Raw genomic sequence first — 6,779 nt, 5'->3', positions numbered from 1 at the left:
TGAGATCACACTACTGCACTCCAGCCTGGGCAACAGAGTGAGACTCGACCTAAAAAAAAAAAAAATCCATAGAATGTACAACACACACAGAGTGAAACCTGAGTTAATTGATGGACTTTAATTAATAATGTATCAATACTGGCTCATCAATTGTAAGAAACCTGTAGCAGTAATGCAAGATGTTAATACAGAAAACTGTGGAGCAGAAATTATATGGAAACTCTACTTTTTCCTCAATTATTCTGTGAACCTCAAATTGCTAAAAAAAAAAAAAAAAAAAAAAGCTTATTATCAAAAATTTATAGACAGCCCCTCACCCCAGCATTTCCCAACCTCTTCTCAGGCTTTTTTTGTGTACCTGATATACTATATATTTTGCTTATTTATTTTGGCTTATAGTCTAAATATATAAATATAGAATATCAGCTTTAGAAAGGTAGGGATGTGGCCAGGCGTGGTGGCTCATGCCTGTAATCCCAGCACTTTGGGAGGCCGAGTTGGGCGATCACCAGGTCAGGAGATGGAGATCAACATGGTGAAACCACGTCTCTACTAAAAACACTAAAATTAGCTGGGCATGACGGTACGCACCTGTAGTCCCAGCTACTCAAAACCATCCTGGCCAACATGGTTAAACCCCGTCTCTACTAAAAATAGAAAAATTAGTTGGGCGTAGTGGCACGCGCCTGTAATCCCAGCTACTCGGGATAGGCTGAGGCAAGAGAATGGCTTGAACCTGGGAGGCGGAGGTTGCAGTGAGCCAAGATCATGCCACTGCACTCCAGCCTGGCGACAGAGCGAGACTTTGTCTCAAAAAAAAAAAACTTGCTGAAGTCACTTACTAGTTCCGATTCCCATTTTGTAGTGTCTTTAACATCTTTAGCATCTTGCTCAAACCCGTATGCCCTTTTTTTTCTGTTTCTTTCCTTATTTTATTGACTAGGGCCTTCATTACAATATTGAATAGAATGGTGAGAGTGGACATCCTTACTTTGTTCTGCATCTTAGAGGTAAAGTGTTCATTCTTTCACTGTCAAATATAATATTAGCTGTAGGCATTCTTTTAGATTTTCCTGTACTACGTTGTAGAAGTATTCTTCTAATGCTACTATCCTGAAAGTTTCCACCATAAATGGCTTCATATTTTGTCAAGTGCAAAATCCGTACACAAAACTGTCAACATTATTGAGTGAAATTAAACGAGACACAAATAAATGGCTGGAAAACTCAATAGTGTTGAGATTGCAGTTGTCTTTAAACTGATGTATAGATTCAAAGTATCCCAATCAAAATCCAAGCAGTTTTTTTTTCCCTAAAATTGACAAGCTGATTCTAAGAACATTTAAAAATGTAGGGAAAGCTGTGGACAGTCTCCCCGAGAAAATATACATCACACATATAAAATTTTGCATGAAAACATCAGGGGTTTTATGAACCTTTGGAAGCCTAGCCATTAGTCTCAGGTTAAGACTCTGATTCAGACTGGGCCTGGTGGCTCACCCCTGTAATCTCAGCACTTTGAGAGGCCAAGGCGGGCAGATCACTTGAGGTCAGGCGTTCGAGATCAGCCTGGCCAACGTGGTGAAACTCCGTCTCTAATAAAAATACAAAAATTAGCTGGGCATGGTGGTGCGCACCTGTAATCCCAACTACTTGGGAGGCTGAGGCAGGAGAATCACTTGAACCCTGGACGCAGAGGCTGCAGTGAGCTGAGATCGCACCACTGCACTCCAGCCTAGGCGACAGCGAGACTTTGTCTCAAGAAAAAAACAAAACAAAACAAAAACAAAAAACCCTGATTATTTCATTCTTGTCCCAATAATTATGAAAGATATTTTATTATATAATACATTCCCTGGCCAGGCACGGGGGCTTCACGGGGGCTTATGCCTATGATCTCAACAGTATGGGAGGCTGAGGCAGGGGGATTGCTTGAAGTCAGGAGTTCAATACCAGCATGAGGCAACAAAGTGAGACCATAGTCTTTACAAAATAAAAATTTAAAAATGAAATAAATTAGCAGGAGGCAATGGCGTATGCCTGTAGTCCCAGTTACTTGGGAGGCAGAGGTAGGAGTCCCAGCTCAAAGCTGCAGTGAGCTATGATTGTGCCACTGAACTCCAGCCTGGGTGACAGAGCTCGCGTCCCTGTTTCTAAAATAAATAAATAAACAAACAAAATAAATTCCCTTACATATACAGATTTCCCAAAATTGTTCCTTTTATCTTTGTGTTCATTCCTGAAACTTTATAACGAAGTGTTCATAGACAAATTACACTCTTCCGTGTTTTGTCTTTTGGTTTTTCTTATCCTTTCATAAAAAGTTAGTAAGAATTTGCCATACCCCCCAGTAATACTTTTGAGATTTATTTATTGAAATTACATTAAACCTTTAGATTTATAAATACATTTACACAAAATGAGGGTCCTCTTACAAGAACATGTAATATCTTTGCAAGTATTCAAATCGTCTTTTATGTCCTTCAGCAATTTTCTTCACTTAGGTTTTAAATACTGGTTTTTTTCTGAATACTGAACGCAGTGGTTGATATTATAAATGGAATTTTAAACTTATATTTCCCAATAAATTATTGTTCTGATAAAAAAGAAAGCTTGATTTTTAAATATTTTCTTGAGCCTGATAATGGCTTGTTAATTTTTTTTTTTTCTGAGACAAGTTTCACTCTTGTTGCCCAGGCTGGAGTGCAACGGCACAATCTCAGCTCACTGCAACCTCCCCTCCCTCGTTCAAATGATTCTCCTGCCTCAGCCTCCCAAGTAGCTGGGCTTACAGGCGACTGCCACCATGCCTGACTAATTTTTGTATTTCTTTTTAGTAGAAACAGGGTTTTACCATGTTGGCCAGGCTGGTCTTGAACTCCTGACCTCAGGTAAGCAGCCCACCTTGGCCTCCCAAAGTGCTGGGATTACAGGCATGAGCCACCCTGCCAAGCCGCTTGTTAATTTTAAATAAGTTTTTATTTGCTCCTTTTGACTTCATATGTAAAAATAATGATTCGGTCTCTTCCTTTTCAATATTGATTACTTATTTTTTTCTCTATTTTTGGCCACCTAGACCAACCAGCAAACTACCGAATAATAACCAAGCTAAGAAACATTCTTGGTGCTACTTTAATGGTGTTTCAAACTTTTGCATGATGTTTTCTGTTGATTATCTAATGCATTGTGTTCATTGATTTTCTGATACATACTGTTCACTATTTTAAAGAACTTTCTTTGTATCATAGTTTACTATTTTTTAATCACAAATAGCCATTTAGTTTAATAAAATGTCTTTGGGGCATGTATTGTAATAATCATGTGAATTTTCCCCACATTTTATTAATGACTTTGTGCTATTGAAATTTCCTTACATTCTGGCTGGGCATGGTGGCTCATGTCTGTATTCCCAGTATTTTGGGAGGACAAGGCAGGAGGATCACTTAAGGTCAGGAGTTCAAGTTAACCTGGCCAACATGGCGAAACTCCATTAAAAATACAAAAATTAGCTGGGCATGGTGGTGCATGCCTGTATTCCCAGCTACTGGGGAAGCTGGGGCTCATTCTTGAACCCAGGAGGTAGAAGTTGCAGAGAGTTGAGATCGCCCCACTGTACTCCAGCCTGGGTGACAGAGCGAGATTCTTTTAATTAAAATGTTTAATCTATTTACTTTTTTTTTTTTTTTTGAGACAGCCTCACTCTGTTGCCCAGGCTAGAGTGCAGTGGTGTGATCTTGGCTCATGGCAACCTCTGCCTCACCAGTTCAAGAGATTCTCCTGCCTCGGACTCTCAAGTAACTGGGACTACAGATGTGCACCACCACACCCAGCTAATTTTTTGTATTTTTAGGACAGATGAGATTTCACCATGTTAGCCAGACTAGTCTCAAACTCCTGACCTCGGGTGATCCTCCCATCTTGGCCTCCCAAAGTGGTGGGATTACAGGCATGAGCCACCCAGTTACATTTAATGTAATACTAATTAAATAGTATTAATTCTGCCATTTAACTACATGTTTGTGTTTTATATGTTTTGTGTCTGTTTTTTCTCTTCTTCCATTACCACCTGATTTTGTGTTCCATATTTTCTAATGTGCCATTTTAATTACTTTGTTTATTTTACTTTTCTTTTTGAGATGGAGTCTTGCTCTGTAGCCCAGGCTGGAGTGCAGTGGTGTGATCTCAGCTCACTGCATCCTCCGCCTCCCGGGTCCCAGTTCAAGCAATTCTCCTACCTCAGCCTCCCAAGTAGCTGGGATTACAGGCACAAGCCACCATGCCCAGCTAATTTTTGTATTTTTTAGTAGAGATGGGGTTTCACCATGTTGGCCAGTCTGGTCTTGAACTCCTGACCCTGTGATCCGCCTACCTCGGCTTCCCAAAGTGCTGGGATTACAGACGTGAGCCACCGAGCCCGGCCTTTTCGTTGTTTTCTTAGTGGTTTCCCTAAGGATTACAATTGACAGCTTAATTTATAATAATTTAGTGTGGATGAATACCAATTTCATTTCAATAGGATACAAAAACTTTGCCTCTATAGTGCTCCATTTTCTCACCCCTCCTTTGTGTTGTTATTATATTAAATATGCTGTGTATACATATCAGCATAGATAACATCAACTATTTATGCAGGTGTCTTTTTTTTTTTTTTTTTTGAGACAGAGTCTCGGTGCCAGGCTGGAGTGCAGTGGAGCGATCTCGGCTCACTGCAACCTCCACCTCTCAGGTTCAAGCAATTCTTCTGCCTCAGCCTCCTGAGTAGCTGGGACTACAGGCATGTGCCACCACACCTGGCTAATTTTTGTATGTTTTAGTAGAGATGGGGCTTCACCATGGTCTCGCAGGTGTCTTTTAAGTAAGATAGGAGACCAAGTGTTAACAAAAAATGAATAGATTCTGTGTTTTATGGTTATCTGTGTAGTCACTTTTATTAGTGCTCCTTATTTCTTCTTGTAGATATGAGTTGCTATATAGTGTTCTTTTTTTTTTTTTTTTTGAGACAGAGTTTCACTCTTGTTACCCAGGCTGGAGTGCAATGGCGCGATCTCGGCTCACCGCAACCTCCATCTCCCGGCCGGGTTCAGGCAATTCTCCTGCCTCAACCTCCTGAGAAACTGGGATTACATGCATGCGCCACCATGCCCAGCTCTAATGTTTTGTATTTTTAGTAGAGACGGGGTTTCACCATGTTGACCAGGATGGTCTCGATCTCTTGACCTCGTGATCCACCCGCCTCGGCCTCCAAAGTGCTGGGATTACAGGCGTGAGCCACCGCGCCCGGCTTGTTCTTTCATTTCATCCTAAAAGATTACATTTAGTATTTTTGTGGACAGGTCTACTAGTGAGAAATTGTCTTCTTGTTGTTGTTTTAATTTAGAAATATCTTGGCTGGGTATGTGGCCACACCTGTAATCCCAACACTTTGGGAGATTGAGGCAGGTGGATCCTGAGGTCAGAAGTTCAATACCAACCTGAGCAACATGCTTAAACCCTGTCTCTACTAAAATACAAAAATTAGCTGTGTGTAATGGTGTGTACCTGTAATCCCAGCTACTTGGGAGGCTTAAGCAGGAGATCGCTTGAACCTGGGAGATGGAGGTTGCAGTGAGCTGAGATTGCGCCACTGCACTCCAGCCTGGGTGATAGAGTGAGACTCTGTCTCAAAAAAAAAATTAGAAATATCTTAATTTCTCCTTCACTTTTGTAGGGTAGTTTCGCTGGATAGAAGATTCATAGTTGACAAGTATTTTTTTTTAGCACTTTCAATATATAATTCCTTTGCCCACTGGCCTCGGTGATTACTGAAGACAAATCAGCCATTAATCTTATTGAGGTTGCCTTGCATCTAATGAGTCATGCTTCTCTTATTACTTTCTTTCTTCCTTTCTTTTTTTTTTTTTTTTGAGATGGAGTCTCCCTCTTTGACTCAGGCTGGAGTACAGTGGTGCAATCTTGGCTCACTGCAACCTCTGCCTCTTGTTTCAAGCGATTTTCCTGCCTCAGCCTCCCAAGTAGCTGGGATTACAGGTGCCCGTTACCATGCCTGGCTAATTTTTGTATTTTTAGTACAGATGGGGTTTCACCATGTTGGCCAGGCTGGTCTAGAACTCCTGACCTCGTGATCCACCCTTGTTGGCCTCCCTAAGTGCTGGGATTATAGGCGTGAGCCACCACATCCAGCCTCTCTTGCTGCTTTCTAGGTTCTCTCTCTTTGTCTTTCAATAGTTTGATTATGACATATCCAGGTGTGGATGTCTTTGAATTTATCCTTCTTGGAGTTCAGTGAATTTCTTAAACATGTATATTAATGTTTTCATCAAATTGCCAACTTTCAGCAATTATTTCTTCAAATACTCTTTCTGCTCTTTTTTCTCTTCTTTTGAGCCTCTATTGTGCATATGTTGTTATAGTTAATGTCTGTGTTAGTTTTCTAAGATGACTGTAACAAAGTTTCACAAACTACAACCTTGAATAATTTAAGATAGCAGAAATGTGTTCTTTCACTTTTCTGGAGGCTGGCAGTCCTAAATCAAGGTGTTGGCAGGGCCATGCTCTCTCTGAAGTGTCCAGTAGATAATACTTCTTTGCCTTTTCTAGCTTCTTAGGTTCAGTGGCAATCCTGGGCATTTCTAACTTCTAGACGCATCACTTCAATCGCCTCTGTCTGCCATGTGGCTGTCTTCCCCTTGTTTTTATCTACATAGTGTTTTCTCTGCGGGTGTCTGTTGTTGCTTTGTCCAAAGTTCTCTTTCATAAAAGAACAGCAGTCATTTTGGATC

Source organism: Sapajus apella, unplaced genomic scaffold (assembly GCF_009761245.1).
Source record: "Sapajus apella isolate SASKATOON/1434 unplaced genomic scaffold, GSC_monkey_1.0 scaffold72, whole genome shotgun sequence".
In the NCBI taxonomy this organism is placed as follows: Eukaryota; Metazoa; Chordata; class Mammalia; order Primates; family Cebidae; genus Sapajus; species Sapajus apella.
Note: the sequence above shows the minus strand (reverse complement) of the source record.